Source organism: Arvicola amphibius, chromosome 2 (genome assembly GCF_903992535.2).
Source record: "Arvicola amphibius chromosome 2, mArvAmp1.2, whole genome shotgun sequence".
Taxonomy (NCBI): Eukaryota; Metazoa; Chordata; class Mammalia; order Rodentia; family Cricetidae; genus Arvicola; species Arvicola amphibius.
The window spans coordinates 50,335,040-50,352,488 of NC_052048.2; positions in this window are offsets into that span (position 1 = coordinate 50,335,040).

The following is a 17,449-nucleotide window of genomic DNA, read 5'->3' on the forward strand; positions in this document are numbered from 1 at the left end:
CCTGCAGACACTAACCCCTGTATCTCAGGTAACACAGTTGAGGGATCCTGTTGCAATAGGGGAAGGAAGGTCTCCCTAAAGTTGATGTCTGATGGTATTGAAAACAAAAAATGAACCCTTTCTGTTGTTGCTCTGAAATGTGTGCATTCCTGAGGCTATTGTTCTATGGTGATTTACATATTTTCTTCATACTCTTGTATGGAACAAAACAGTTAGCTGTTCTCAGACTGGGCATTCTCGATGGAACTGCATGAGCCACTCCACAAGGCTCCTAACAAACTTGGGACTTCGGATTGGGGTTGCAGACCCACACAACAGGGGCTCTCTAAGACCAGGGAGAACTCCATCTCCCTGAACTCCAGTGATACACAGGTAAGTGAGGGAGGGGTATTGCTGAGCCAAGGCTCAGGCAAAACTGACCACTTGCAAAATAGCAAAGGGAATACCAGGAGAAACAACTGGCTACAAAGGCCTGTATCCTCTCTGAAAGGAATGATGAAGGCTTATCCTTCCAGGCTGGCTATTTTGTTGTTTGGTGAAAACACATGTTATTAGGGGTTCCCTCGACTTCCCAAATGTCCCTTTCTACATCTGCATCAATAAATTACTCAGGACTTCAAACCAGATCTCTGTAGTGATATTTCATTTGTATTTTAATAAATAAAGCTTGCCTGAAGTTCAAAGTAAAACAGCCGCACTGGTCAGCCTTACAGACCAGGCAGTGGTGACACACACCTTTAATCCCAGTAGCCACACTAGTTTGCCATAGAAACTGGGTGGTAGTGTGCACGCCTTTAATCCCAGCACTGAGAGGAATATACAAGGGGAAGAGACAACGCTCACATACAGTCTCATTCTGAGATTTCTGGAGGCAGGATTGCCATTTTGGACTGAGGTAAGAAATAGTAGCTGACTGTTTTGCTTTTCTGATCTTCAGGTTGAACCCCAATAGCTATTTCTGGTTTTTTATTAATCATGTCAGTGATCAACAAGAAACCCTGTCTCAAACTAGGTAGAAAGCAAAGACCAACATTCGAGGTTGTCCTATGACTTTAACATCTTCACTGTGGCTGTGGCTTTTGTATGTGCACATGCACATACACACACACAGAGACACACACATAAAAATTAATAATGAACCCATTAAACTTCTCTAGGAAATGCCAGCATTTGGATTTATAAGCCAAATTTACTTGTTTATTTCTTTATTGGCAGGATCTTGAAAAATCTTTGTAGTTCAGGTTTGCCTTGATCTTGAGGCAATCCTCTTTCTTCAGACTTCCAAGTTTTAGGACCCCAGGCATGAGCCATCATGACCATGTTAATTTCCTTGCTGACAGTGACAAAAAGCATTTGATGCATTTTTGGGGACAGCAGATTGCATCCATTGACTGTACTTTTTTTCACAGAGCTGCCCCACATACCAGTATGTTTTTGACATTGACTGTTTTTATGCTGTTTCTGTAATTTGATAGTGAGATATATTAAAGCATATTTTTAAAATATGGGTCTTCATGAATATAGATAAACATCACTGGCCTGTAATAAGCAGAGAGGCAGCACCATAGCTTATGATCTTAGCAATTCCTTACATTTTTTTTACTTAATTTTCAGATTCTAAGCCCTAGGTTGCATACAACACCCAAGTGTAAATATTAGGGATGTGGACAAAGGCAGAGAAACTCAAAATGTAGAACATTGTGAAGCAACAGACAGTACATCTCTTGCAATCTCATCAGAAAACGTGTTTTTCATCCCCCTCCAGGTTCCCAGCAGTCTGTGTTCACAGGCAGCTGCAGGAAGGGTTTACAGAGCAGGCTGCAAACACCCTTCCCCCCTGCTTCTTCCAGGTGATATTTCAAACCAAGTCAAAGGCACTTTGCATCTGTAGAGCACTTTACAGCTTCGAGCACATTCACTTATCTCATTTGGTCCTCACATAAGGAAGCAGCACTTTGGCTCCTTAATAGCTCAGTTTTATCAGAGAAGAAATATGAGCCCAGCTACCCTCACCAAAAGTTATAGAAGAAACATAACTTAATTACTATAAACATTACTTGACACATAGCAGGCTTCAAGTGGTAGGAGCCGCTTGTCCTAGGTTTCTATTGCTATGATAAAGCACCAGGACCAAAATAACTTGGGGAGGAAATGGTTTCTTCCAGCTTACAACACTCAGGACATACTCCATCACTGAGAGAAGTCAAGGCAAGAGCTCAAGGCAGGACCCCAGCCATGGTACTGAAGCAGAGACCTTGGAGGAACTGGAGGAACACTGATTATTGGCTTGCTTCCCAGGGCGTGCTCAGTTGGCTTCCTAGACACTCCAGGATCATTTGTCCAAGGGTGGCACCTTGGGTCCTTTCACATCAATCATTAATGAAGAAAATTCCCCGTAGGCTTGCCTTTAGGCAATCTGATTGAGGTATTTTCTCAATTGATGTTCCTCTTCCAAGATAACTCTAGCTTGTGTGAAGTTGACAAGAAAACAAACTAAAACAGCTACAAGACCAACCAGAACACGGCTGTTATCATTATTACCATCCCCTGTCACCTTCACCGGACTAAAGCTTCCTGTCTAACTGCAGACAGCACATACTTCAGCCACTTAATCCTCATCCTTTACCTCCTAAGAATAAGGACATCCTGTTTATATCATGCTGCTGCTGAGGGCCATGCTGGTGCCTGTGGGCCGTGATGGAGCCAAGTGCAGTGTTGATGTTCATGGTCTGTATGGCAGCCCAGAGACCATGTTGAAATTTGTGGCCCCGTGCTGTCACCAGAGACCATGTGAAAGTCCGTGATCTATGCTGCTGCTGATTGTAGGGAGCAAGGAAGCTTCTTTTGCAATGGTGTCAACGACTACAGACTCACACAGTTGAGAAGGAGAGATATCGACGGTGTCTTTGATAAACTCTCCCTGCCCCCACCCCAAAAAGAAACAGTCTAGACAGGCAGCATTGAAGAGGACTCTGACAAATTGTGCTAGAAATGCTGAAGTCTTGGTCTTCACAGATGATGGCTCCTGGCAGAGTGAGATAAGACTCAGTTTTCTTTAAGAGTTTGTGACTGGGAGTTTGACCATGCTCCAGTGGGCTCAAGGGCAACACAAATTGAACTTTTTAAAAAATCTGCTCTTTTTGGGGGGCGGGGCAAGGTCATGGTGGTGGGGTGGATCCAGGAGAACTGGAAAATGAATGTGATCAGGTTTATTGTGTGAAGCTCCCAAATAATCAATAGAATAGCATGTTTAAAAAAAGAAAATAAGAAATCCTCCTATAGAGCCACAATACCATTATCTACCTTATCAGTAATTTCCTAGGATCATATAATCCCATCTTATATTAATATAACAATCTGAATTCTTTCCTAAATGCCTTTAATGGCTATAGTCTTGAACTATAAATCAAGACATGTACTTTTCATTTGGCCATTATGTCTTGTAGTTGTTTTTTTTTTGTTGTTGTTGTTGTATTTTTTAATTTTTAGGTTACTTTCAACCATGGTTATTTTTAATTGACTGACTTTTTTATATCTATTCATTAGTATTACCATGTATTTATTTATTTGTAAGCATGTATACACCATGACCTGCCTTTGGAGATCAGAGAACAACATATGGGAGATGGCTGTTTCTTTCCAGCATGTAGGTCATGGAAATTGAACTCAGGTTGTCAGGGTTGGATCAAGTACCTGCTCAGTCATCTCATAAGCTCCAACATTGACCTTTGGAAGATTACAAGCAAGTTCTTATACTTTTTAACACTTTTGCATTCCGTGTTTCTAAGGCCGATGATAGTTTCTTTACACTTCTGCCCTCAAAATTTCCAACAAAGTAAACTTTTTTTGTTAAATGTCAAATCCCTAGCTAAAAAAACACAGACTACAAACCAATAGAGAAGCTGTTATGGGACAAGACTTTTCCTGGGAGACATAACCCCCATGTCTACTCACCCCAGAAAGGGAACCCACAGCAGACCAAACTACCAATACTGCTAAAGTCCATGAGTTTTCCTGGGGTAACTTACAGGGATATGTGAGAAGGGTTACTTACAGGAGCATAAACGACTTTAAGACAGCTGTACCATCAAGGCCCACCCCAGCATGGGTGACAACTCACAAAAGCTGGAAACCTGGAGCATACTGAACAGCCTGAAGACAGCTCGACAAGCTGGAGAGTGTCCCTTTAGTCTAAACCTTTTCTAGGAAGCTTGGCTGGTTTCTGTTTCTTCCAGGCAGCTGGTCTGGTCTCAGAGTCTTTGCAGCTTAGCTTCCCTGGGTCTGAGAGGTACTCTCAGTTTTTAGTGCTTAGTTTGGCAGAGAGAGGCCTACTGAATCTCGTCAGTTTCAGGGACTTCCTAAAACTATCTTTAGTTGTTAATCTTCGTGTTTAAGGTTGAGATTGAATGCATCAATCTCAGAGAAACACTAATATAACAGAGGTCCTCATCTTTAGCTCTACTGTTAATATGTAATATTTTCCTAATGATAGAAAAATTAACATGAGCTCAGTGTGTAGGAAAAAGAAAGCTGGAGACACTGCATTCTTGGAATCCATTGGGTGTAAAAGTTTGCAGATGGTGTTTTCAGATTTGGCTAAAAATTTATTCACAAGCATGAATTTTGGGAAAATCTAAGCACTCGGTTTTATGGGGCTTTTTTTTTTTTTTTTTGCAAACTTTGCCAGTGACATAAATTCTCCCGTTTCTACTAGATTTGGCAAATCCGTCTAGATAGTAGCACTTTTACTCTACTGTGGAGATGATATTTGGGGAAGTCTTGGAGTTCTGCCTACTTGAAAGTCCTGGAAGCATATGAGCTGCTATCCACTGCAAAGCTGTCACACTGCTTTTACAAAACCAAGGAGTTTACTCCACTAGTGGACTTTATTCTCCTCTAATAATATGTAATTAACACCTAGAGCCTGGTTTCATCACATGCAGAAGAACTCTTAGGAAACAATGAAAGACCTAACGCCAAAACTGAAGCAGTGTGTGCTGAACTCTGACTTAGGGTAGCACAGTAGAAAGCAGGTAAGATAGGGATGTAAAGACACTCCAGGGTGAGCAGTGGCTGCTCTTTCAGAGGGTCGGGGTTCAATTCCCAACACGACATGGCTGCTTACAACCATCTGTAACTCCAGTCCAGGGAATCAAACTCCCTTTTCTGGCTTCTAGGGGCACCAGGCATAGAGATACATACATACAGGCAAAGTGTTTATACACATAAAATAAAAATAAATAAATCTTAGACTATAAAGTAGGGAAGTTTTATAAGATTCAGCTGTGTAGTAGTTTCTAAATGTGTTATTCATAATACACATTCACCAAACACTGAGATTTACTTACGTTTCTACCACGTTTTCCTCCTGAGACAGGATCTCTAGCCCAAATGGGGTTTGAACTCATTGTAGAGTTGAGGATGAGCTTGAACTTCTGTCTTCCCGCCTCTATCTCTCACATACTGGGATTACTGGTATATGCTGCTATATTTGGTTTAAATGGTACCGGGAAATCAAACCCAGTATTTCGTGCAAGCCAGACGAACACTCTGCCTGCTGAACTGTATTCCCTAGCCCTATCTCTATCATTTTTATTTTATTTATTCTTTCTTGTGAGCATTTTTGATTGATTTAGCTGCATAAGCTACCTAGGTATTCTACAAGATATATTATGATTAAATCTGCCAGTAACATGAGGAAGTTTACCATCATATAAGATCACGTGGACAGTTATTCTCAAGGTAATACAGTACATAACAAAATAGTGTGCATGGAAGCCCCGATGAGAATGCACGGTCAGGAAGGCTTCAAGGGCAAGAGGGTGACTAAATGCATCTTGAGCTTAGACAAAGGCAAGAAGCCAGGTAAGAGGAGGAAGAAATGCAGACTCACAGTCAAGACCTGGGACAAGTTGGGACAATTAGCGGAAAACATGCATCTTCTGTCCTAAGGAACACAATGCATGAGGTGACAAGAGAAGCGTGATCTAAGACTGAACTAGGGTTACGCTAGGGCAGTGGTTCTCAACCTCTGGGTCACGATCCCTTTGAGGATCAAATGACCCTTTCACAGGGGTCGCATGTCAAACATCTTGCATATCAGATTTTTACATTATGATTCATAAAAATAACAAAACTACAGTTTTGAAGTAGAAACAAAAGTATTTTATAATTGGGGTCACCACAACTAGAAGAACTATATTAAAGGGTTGAAGTGTTAGGAAAGTCTAGATCTACTGTTCTACAGGGATACTAAAAATGTGTGTGTGTGTGTGTGTGTGTGTGTGTGTGTGTGTGTGTGTGTGTGTGGCAGGGAGTGGGGGCAGAGAGACAGAGAAGCTAAAGACTCAATCAACTCCAAAAGAGAAGAGGAAAGTCTCATGACAACAGCCAACATTTGGAAGAATCAGCATTTGGACGAATCCACCATGCACAATGCAGCTAAATAATGAATCTTCACTATAGATCATAAATTTTAGTCCAATTATAATATATAATTTATACTTTGGGCCTGGCTACCTTTGGTGAGCAATGCTTTTATTTGCAAGTTTTTTTAAATAATAAATTTCATTTAAAAATAAATCTATAAACAACTTAAAATAATTATATTTACTATTCTCAGAGAAGAGAGCATAAGAAAGAATAAGGAAACACTCATTGCAATGAACAACCTCAGGGATTCTAATCAATAAAGTCTGCATACACGGAAAGATACACTGAAGACTTCACAGAAGGAATAGGAAGAGGAAGCAGGAGACAAACACCTCTGTCAGAGAAACCGATACCTAAAGAGTTGATTGACAAGTGTAATGTTCAGGTGATAAATTTTCAGATGAGAAGGAAGAGGATGAAGCAACAGCAATATTTTAGCCATGACTGGTCTGCCGAGCAGAAATAGATGATGAGGATGAATATAGAAAAAAAAGAATCAATCTAAAAGCAGCAGCCGCCACCAGCACACCAGAAAAGCAGCAGAACGGCAATAAAGAAAAAAACTCCGAAAAGTAGCAATGAGGAAAAGCAGATTTTCCAGGAAAGAATTTTAACGAAGATGAGTCAATTTCTTGTCAACAACAGATGTCAGAAGTCAATGCAGGAAGTAACGTACTTCAAAGAACTGGGGGATGTAACTGTACCCAGAGTTCTGTACTCGGCTAAACATCCGCCTAGCGAGGGAATAAGTCTACTAAAGATGTCCACAACCAGAAATCATTTGTTACCTACAGTGTTTCACTGAGAGAACATCTAAAAGTGAACCTTAGGAAGAAAAGTAGGAAATCTCGAGGAAGGAGTGGCTACATAAAACAGCGGTCAGGGCTTGGAAGGTGTGTAAGTGGTTAAGAGGGTTGTTGCTCTTTCAGGCAATGGAGTTCAGCATCTAGCACCCATGTTGGGCTGCTCACAACCCCTGTGACCCCAGTTCTAATGGATCTGAGGCCCTCATCTGGCCTCCTGAGAACCGTCCCCCCCCCCAACACTAAAATAAAACTCGGGCAAATAGGGATTGTACAGAAATGCTGGTATATTTTCTGAACTTTAAAACATTTTTCTATTACAAAATGGTAATAGCAGCAAGGAAGAATGGTGCTTCTGTTTCATAAGAAGATGGAGAAACGAGGTAACTGTAAGATGAAGAGTAATCACTAAACATGGAAATGTTTCTATAACTTCCCAACTGATACAGGTGAGAAAATGGACTGAAGGAGCACGTATCAGCCTCCCCAGGCAGGAAGGAAGGGCTGCAACAGGAAGTGGACAGAGGGATGACCTTCTCGTTTGCTGACAGCATCTCAGCTCTCCACTGTGCTGGTTACAAAGACAGAAACGTCATAGACACTTGGGACATTGGGGACTGCAAGGGTAGAATCTGGAGAGTGTGTGTTACAGCACATTAAGGGGGGGGCTGAATAAAAAGGAGAAAGCAGAGAAGGCAGATAACAGGAAGATGAGAAAGAGAAAAAGAAGGAGGAAGGGGAAGAAGATGAGGCAGGAAGAGAAATGCCTGCCTCCAGGGGAGATCCTTCGCCTCCTCTTTCTCCTCTTCCCTCTTCCTTCTCCTCCTCTTTTTCCTCTTGCTCCTCCTTTCCCTTCTCCTCCTTCTCCTCCTCCTCCTCCTCCTCCTCCTCCTCCTCCTCCTCCTCCTCCTCCCCCCCCTCCTTCTCCTCCTTCTCCTCCTTCTCCTCTTCTTCCTTCTCTTCCTCTTTCTCCTCTTCACTCTTCCTTCTCTTTTTCCTCTTTCTTCTCCTTTCCCTTCTCCTCCTCCTCCTCCTCCTTCTTTTCCTCCTCCTCCTCCTCCTCCTCCTCCTCCTCTCTTTCCTGCTAGGATCCCAGGCATGCTTTGTTCTGTAGTCTTAGCAGCCTTATCTCCAACTCTTCCTCTGTGAACTTCACATTCCTCTGCTTCCTTGGTAACGTGAGCTTGGTAAGGTGGATAGTTCAGGATAATCTCATTTTTAGGTCCTTAAATAAATTACATCTGCTAAATTCCTTCTGCGAATAAGAAAAATCCAAGCTCCAGAGGTTGCGAAGAAGCTCTGGAAGGCCATCGTGAGTGACCATGGGCCATCTTGGTTTCAACACTGAAAAATCTACAATCCATAAAGTCTGCAGTCCCAGAGCAGCTTGGGGTTGTTTGCACATTCCTTATGCTTTTCTGAAATAGAAACAACAGCACTGGGAAGTCCTGCCCCTGAAAGCCCCCTGGCCTAGGCAAGCAGTCTATGGTTTTAGCATATGGTCCTAGAAATAATTGTCCTCATTCACCGCTTCCCCAAGAAGAAACGATTGCCAAATGTCTTGAACGCAGGCCACAGGCAAAATGGTACCGGAGGGTAGGGAGGTAACAGAGAGGTAGAATGCTTGTCTCGGACCCAAAAAGCCATGGGTTCAAACCCCAGTAGCACCACTAAAATGGAACTGGAGAGTTACTGTGAGAACAGGCAGGTTGCAGGCAATCACCAATGATTAAACACTTAAAGAAAACAAAGGCCAAAAGATTCAACAGTACGAATTTTAGCAGTGACAGCCAGTTGCTCTGGAATGTCTCATAGCGAAGGTAAAGAGACAGGCGAATTACTGCAGGTGCCACTAGGACAAAGTGAGGGTCTCCCTTTTGTTCACCCAGACCATGGTCAGCTGTGAGAACTTACTAGAAATGCTGCTTCTTGAGCCTTTCTGTTGACTTGGTGTCCCAGACTCTCTGGCACTGGGGTCCATAAATCAACAGGCAGAGGTACACGTTATCACTTTAAATACATAGTTCATGTATGCCTGTATGCAACAGCCCTATGATCGTGGTCTCGAGAAAGCACCACGTGCAGCTCTTGCCTTTGAGTAATCCCCTCCACTAGTTTTTGGGTAGAACTGGTAGTTTGGGTCTAAGCAATAGCTTAGGTTGGAGGGGATGGATCACCTTCTATCCTATAACATCTGCTTTAGCAGACAGGAACAGGAGGCTTCTGGGAAGGGTCCATAAGAAGTCTCCATGGCAAAAAATGTGCTCTGCCTCTAGACTGGCCCATGGGGAAAGACCTGTATGCCATCACTGCAAGTTATTGGGGTGGTTGGTTTGATGTCAGCTTGAAACAAGTTGAAGTCATCAACCTCAGTTGAGAAAAAAACCCAACATCGGATTGGCCCGTGGGCAAGCCTATAGCCTGTTGTGCATCTTGTTAACTGATGATCGATGTGGGTGGGACTACCCTACTGTGGGCAGTGCTGACCCCTGGGCAAGTGGTCTTAGGTTGTATATCGGAATGCAAACTGAGCAAGCCAGGGAGAGCGTTTGTTTATGGCTTCTGTTTTTGTTACTGCCTCTAGTCCTTTCTTGAGTACCTGTCCTGACTTCTCTTCATGGTGGACTGTAAGCGGTAAGATAAGATTAACCCCTCTTTTCCCCAAATTGTTTTTGGTTGTGATGTTTTGTCACGGTTGGAAACTCCAGTGAAGATAGTTATTATAAAGCTTTTCATTATAATCTACTTCATGCACATTACATTCTTTGCATGGTGCTTTGTTCTTAATGGTACCCGCCATTCTCAAAGTCAACATAGAAAGGAAGGATGGTATTTTATCATCTAGCCATCCATTTTTTATACAAAGCAAAGCAAAGCAAAGCAAAAAAAATAAAACCCTCACACCATAAAGCTATTCACATGATACATAAAATACTAATAAAATGACCGAAAGTGGGGGCAAAGGAAAAAACACAGGGACAGTGGAACCAAGTGGCGTGGATCTAGGTCAGCTTCCTGCTCCATTCAAAAATTCAAAGTACTGGGCCGGAGAGATGGTCAGATGTTCAGCTGTTAAGAGCACTGCCTGCTCTTCCAAAGGTCCTGAGTTCAATTCCCAGAAACCACATGGTGGCTCACAACCATCTGTAATGAGATCTCGTGCCCTCTTCTGGCCTGCAAGCATACAAGCAGACAGAATATAAAATAAATAAATAAATAAATAAATAAATAAATAAATAAATAAATAAATAATAAAGAAAGAAAGAAGAAAGAAAGAAAGAAATATAAAAAATACAAAGTACTTTCTATGTTGACTTATTTAATTCTTAGTTCCACTATTCAAAACTTGCAGGGAACATTTTAATAGAAATACCACATTCTCTGTGCAGATCTGGTATGAACCTGGGCCCAGTTTCTAGAAATTTACCTTGCATGCCTGATAGCCGTTGAATGCCAAGCACAATGGATCAGAAGACACTGTGCCCTATGGACTGCGAGATAAGACACAGGGAGCCTTTGGCTGCTGGAGCTAACAGGAGGGAGGGTTAATGATGTTCACCAGGTTCACCTCCAGGGACTTCCTGTGGGGAACATAAAGTCAGCTGCTGGGGGATTTATGCTATGGAAATCAAACACCGTGGGTTGGAATTTCATTTTGCATTCACCGGGCTGATTTATGGGGGTGCTCCTAGAGTTACCTGAACTGAATAAAAATCAAGAAAGATATTCCTTGCATAAGTAACGGAGCACAATCTTCCCTCATAGGGCTGGTGACGGTTCTGTGTGGACAGCCCAACGGCAGGGGAATGGTAAAGCAAGCAGCACACCCAGTGGCCATCCATCCCTCTGGACATTACGGGCTGAGGTTCTGTATCGGGTGGCATTGTTGTCACCTTGATGTCCTAGTCCTCTTGACGTCTTCTCATTCCCTTTGTGTGGGCTGCCGCGATGTCGATGCCTGCAGACCCCCCTGACAGAGTTGGATTAGGGAAAGAAGCAGGGAGGGAGGGGATTTGAAAACAGAGCAGTTTTCCAAAATGGGTGTGTGCTCTCCAAACAAGCCTGGGGTGGCAGATAGCAATCTGGGTCCTTTGGTAGTTTTCAGTTCTCTCATCTCCCCCAAAGAGTCGAAATCTTGTCCTGAGATGTGATTCTGATGTGTGGAAAGATTATTTCTCAAACAATATGGTCCGTCGGTAGAAGCCAACTGCTTCAGCTGGTACCAGCCATGGACCCAGCCATCTGTCCCAGAGATGGGAGGAACGCTGACTTGGCCTGAATGACGGATAAAACAGCATTGTGCCGCATGGCTAACAAGGGGGTTTCGAGGGGTGTTGGACTCCAGATTGTTCTGAACCCTGTGTAAGATACAGTTCCCCCCATCAGAAAGCAGAACCACGAAAGCGCCAAACGCAGCTCTGACTCACTAGCTTAGGAGCAGCTGTGGACTTCTGAGTGGATGACTGTGGAGAAACCCAAATGAGGTTAGAGCCCTTTCACTGACCCACGAAAGGTGTCAAGCCCGGAGAAGCGTGTCAGGGTGGAAGACAGTCTCATTACTACACAGAGGGGAGCAGGAGGCATAATCCTCTTAGGTAATCAAAATTGAAGTGCCCATGGTGCGTGGTACAGCCTGGATCATCACCAAAATACCAGTGTTCCATTATGAAACTGTCAACAGCAATGTCAAAACACCTTCTCTTGCAAGCAAGATTCGATTTCCTTTCATTTAGCTCCATGATTGCTTTCCTGCAGGAAGATGCCGTATGCAGACGTCTCTCTGACAGCATTCCACATTTCCTATCATATCTACATTGTGCGGGTCTAAATGGAGCGTCGAAATATAGCCGTCAAACAGGCTGGGGTCCAGGAAGGATTCCTTGTGCGTGCATAGACGGGAAAATGCTGCAGCAGCCTGCTGGGGTCTGGGAACTGCAGTTGCAGGACTTGACGAAGACTTATTTCTGTTTTAATACTTTACCTCCACGTCTTCCCCCGTCCTTCATGCTTTGCTAACACTATTTAACAGACAGTAAATGAACGAAATCATCTGCCCCAAATGGCCCTTCGTAGACCTAAATTACAGCATTGACTTCACTGTCTTCTCAGTGGACAAGACGTACAGATTTCTCTGACGAAGGAAGTTCCTTGGCTAACTTGGTTAAGCTACCAGAGGCGTCTGGAGGGAAAACAGCAGGATGAAAGCTTCAATTCATTTTAAAAGTCCAAGTCTTTGTGAGACAGAGCTATCTTGCCCGGCTTGTGGTTTATATCTGCCTTGGCTTCCTGGAGAGTGGTCATTCAGTTCAACAGTATCCCCCTATGTTCATCCATCCACAGGATTTCCTGTCTCGGAGAAGAGAAGAAGCAAGCTTGGATGAGTAATCTTGTTTCTTTCCTGTTGCTCTGATAAACATCACAATCAAAGGCAACTTAAAAAGAAAGGGTTCTTTCATCTTACACTTCCAAGTCATAGTTCATCATCGAGGGAAGCCGGACAGGAACTCAGGGAAGGATCTTGAAGCAGAAACCGAGTTAATGCTGCTCAGCACTGCCCACAGTGGGCTGGGTCCTGCCCACATCAATCATCGATAAAGACAATCTGTCATAGACATGACTTCATGCCGATTTGGTACGAGCAATTCATCTGTTGAGCTTACATCTTCCCTTGGTGACTTTATGTTGGATCAAGTTGACAATAAAAAAATTAACGAATACAGATGAGACCATCAGAACCATGTCAGTTCTGACGGAAGAAAAAGTATCCCTCTACTCCTATCCCAGTGAGATCATGGAACCATTCCCTTAGGGCTAGAGTATCAAACAGTGGAAGGTTGAGGAGCGATATAAAAATTATCTTGGGCACTTGGGAGGCAGAGGCAGGCAGATCTCTATGAGTCTGAGCCCAGTCTGGTCAACATAGTGACTTCCAGGTCTGCCAAGGACTATATATTGAGACCCTGTATCAAAAACAAGTAACAACAACAACCTTGGTGGAAATGATATTTTGCTAATTAATTTCATTCAGAAATAATAATAGGAATAGTTATCACCTGTTAAAATGTCTTCTAAGCCTTTTTGTGAGATTTTCAGTGAGAGATACATTTTGCCTTGAAGCCTGAAGTACACAAACATAAATATGAATATATACAAAACCAATCTGAGGGTCATGGAGCAGCCCTCTGACACTTCCTGTTTGTAAATCACCGACTCATCAGTCACTGTCATGGTCACCAGTGACAGAACAGTGAAGTCCTTTGTTGGCAGTCCCCTGGCAGACAGCTTGCCTGTCTTGCAGTTCCGATTCAGGAACATATGAAGCTACTTTCTCTTCTCTTACTCCACTTAAGGTTTCTTGTCTATAAAATAGAATTAATATTACCCCAGGGGACTTTTTAAAGAAGTTGTGATACTTAACTATCCTTCATTATTAACTGGGACAATAGTCCACAAGTACCCATACCCCTTACCAAAACCAAGTAGATTTTTTTGTTTTTTTGTTTTTCGAGACAGGGTTTCTTTGCAGCTCTGGAGCCTGTCCTGGAACTAGCTCTTGTAGACCAAGCTGGCCTTGAACTCACAGAGATCCACCTGCCTCTGCCTCCCAAATGCTGGGATTAAAGGCCTGCACTACCACCACCAGGCCAAACCTTATAGATTTACATAGAACCTGTGCACAGCCTCTGTGCACTTCAAATCCTCTCTAGCCCCCTCATAGTATCTTGTGTCTTTTTCTGAAGATATCTCTCACAGCAGGAAGAGATTAAAATTTGCCCGGCCTAATAACCAAGTCAATAATATGCCTTGGGTTCACTTATGACTGTGTATGTGACTTGCTGTCCTACTGTTTGCTCAGGCTATTTAAATTTAATTGGCCTTTAAGAAAGCAATGCAACCCACCTGGATGTCTTTCATTTCCCATGTAATCATAGATGGTGTACATATTTAACTTTAAGAACCTAAGCTAAATGCATAGCTTTAATCCAAAGCTATGTTAATACCCATCACCCTGCCCAAGAATAATGTATATATGTGTGAATGTTGGCATGTTACGGTAATCGTGTGCTGAAAATAGTCAAAAGGTTGAAAGCAATCTTAAATAATAAATACCCACTATAAATGTTGGAAGCAGCGTGTGGATAGGGGTTAATGTCAATTATGTTTGGCTTAGAGTACTAGTGTGGGCCACTGGGTCAGTCAGTGAAATAATTTCTTTTTTTTTTCTTCAGTGGTTCTCTTTCTTTTTTTTTTCATGGTTTATTTTTTATATTTAAAAATTTCCATCTCCTCCCCTCCTCCTCCTCCTTCCCTCCCCTCCCCTCCACCCATATCCCCACTCCCTCCCTCTCCAGGCCAAGGAGCCATCAGGTTTCCCTACTCTATGTTAAGACCAAGGTCCTCCCAACTCCCCCCCAGGTCCAGGAAGGTGATCAACCAAGCTGAGAAGGCTCCCACAGAGCCCGTCCATGCAGAAGAATCAAAGCCCAGTGCCTTTGTCCTTGGCTTCTCAGTCAGCCTCCACTGTCGTGAAATAATTTCTTGCTTTGAAAAATTTTGTTGAGTGCTTCTGAGAAGTATTCTTCATTCCTTCCCCATAGCATGTTTTCTGTGCTTTTCAATAAATACAGATCAAATCCCTTTCTTAGGGATAGGCTGCGAGGACAGATCAGACACACACAACAGACAGAGCACGGACTACAAACAGATGCAAGACATAGAGAGAGAAGTGGGAAACTCAAATCTGGAGTCACTCTTGCTTTAGATTACTCTGTTCTCTATCCTTAGTGCAGTACCAGTGCAGTGCTTAATACAATATAGATGTCCTGCAAATAATTGCTTTACCATGCTGTTGACAGAGCAATAACGCAAAAATTGTTCATGTTGAAAAGAGATACTTTTAAAGATACAGTTTTCTGTCTGCAACTGATTGAAAGGTTGGATACAAAATTCATGGATTCAAGCGTCAAACAGTAATAAGAGTAAAGATTTTAGCACATGGTAAGCATTTTATAAGTGATAGCCCTTGTATTGGTTATCAATGGGTGCAATAGCACTGCATAAATCACCCCGAAGCATTAGAGCAAGCATCAGCAAGCAGTTATTTACCTATGGATCTGTGGAATTTCCCCCAACTAGTGGTTGACCATGCTGCACAGGTCTCTTGTTCCAACAGATGAGTCCTGCACAATCTCCATGTGATGGAAGACAGGCAGAGAGAGCAGGTTCTGTCTCCCAGGCTTCCAGTCACAGTGGGAGGTCAGGGCAGAGTTACACAGTAAAAAAAGAGATGACAAGTCATCCTGCCTTGGATCAGGGCTGTGCTGAAGAGTTTGACCTTTTTGCTGGCACACGAACACACACACACACACACACACACACACACACACACACACACACACACTATAAAGGCTAGTCACCAAGGAGGAAGCTTCTAGCTCAGCTCCAGCATAAATTTTCTGCATTCTGCAACCAAGAAGTATAGTATCTTCAACAACAGGGTCTTACTACCTAGTTCTGGTGGGTGACCAATGGTAGCTGCCACTGAATCCTCTCCAGGCACCCTTGTGTTCCTACTCTCTCTTATACACATTTTGAAACCATCATCTAAAGCAAGAGGCTCTCAACTTTCCTAATGCTGTGACCCTTTAATCCAGTTTGCCATGTTGTGGTGACCACCAACCATGAAATCATTTTCATTGCTCCTTCATAACTAATTTTTGCTACTCTTATGAAGTGTAATGTAAATATTTGTGTTTTCTGATGGTTTTAGGTGACCCTTATGAAAGGGTCACTTGACTTCCCCCAAGGGGTTATGACCTACAGGTTCTTCAGAGTACTCCATAGTCATACTCAGACATTCAACCACATCCCCTGAGCCCTGTGATTACTGGGACAATGAGCTATATCAGAGGAGCACAGATGAGATTCATTCCCTGCCTGGGTTTGCTGCTTGCCCAGCAGATACCCAGAAGCAGCAGCTGGGATCGGGATTGGGAAGATTCAACATGTACCAGGAGCAGGGCATGTTTCTTTTTTCAACCTCAGTCATTCAGAGAACCAGTCACTTCAGATAGATCTTCTGCTTGAGTATTTATCTGCATAAGAGAGCAAAGCATGACAAGAGACAGGAAGGCCCACCATCATGGGTAGCTTATTAAAAAGACAGCAAAAGGCCGGGTGGTGGTGGCGCACGCCTTTAATCCCAGCACTCGGGAGGCAGAGGCAGGCGGATCTCTGTGAGTTCGAGACCAGCCTGGTCTACAAGAGCTAGTTCCAGGAAAGGCTCCAAAGCCACAGAGAAACTCTGTCTCGAAAAACCAAAAAATAAAAATAAAATAAAAAAGACAGCAAAAGGCATAAATGTTCCACCTCTGTGTCTGTCTTACCCTCTACTAGAAACAGCCAACCTTGAGTTACCTGATTCACTGAAGAAACTATAAAGAGTTGGCAGCTAACAAATATGCCTCTTCTTGTGCAAGTTCTACGACCTGACATAGCTCCAAGAGGATAGAGGAAAACATCTATTAAGCATGTATATGCTCTTATATTAAACAGACCCTTACAACAACACTGTGAGGTGAACATCACCATCACCTCTTAGGACGTGAGGCACTAGGAGCCTGAAGGTATAGAAATCCATGGGGCAGTTAATAGAACCCCTTCCCAGCCTCCACAAAGTCCTGAACTTGAGCCAATGCACTGCAAATAACAGATGTGAAGATGCACACCTGTATTCCACAGGTGGATGCCAGAGGATGACAAAGTCTACCGAGGTAATCCTTGGCTACATCGCAAAATCAAGGCCAGCCTAGACTATCTTGGAAGCAATAATATTCTTTAAAGAATCCTATGGAATCAAGTCTCTGCCAACCCTAGAATGGCTCCCTTAATTAAGATATATAATTCCTTGTTCCCATATCCACCCTTCCTATATCCCAACCATCCTATTCCCCCAAGGTCTTCCCATCCTCCACTTCACACTTTTCTCTCCCCACCAACCATCCTATTCCCCCAAGCTCTTCCCATCCTCCCCTTCACACTTTTCTCTACCCATCCCCCATCTCCCCATCCCACCCCACCCCCAAGTTCCCATTTTTTGTCCGGCAATCTTGTCTACTTCCAATATCCAGGAGGATAACTATATGTTTTTCTTTGGATTCACCTTCTTATTTAGCTTCTAGAGGGGTTCCCAGGTGTCCAGGAAGACGCCCCAG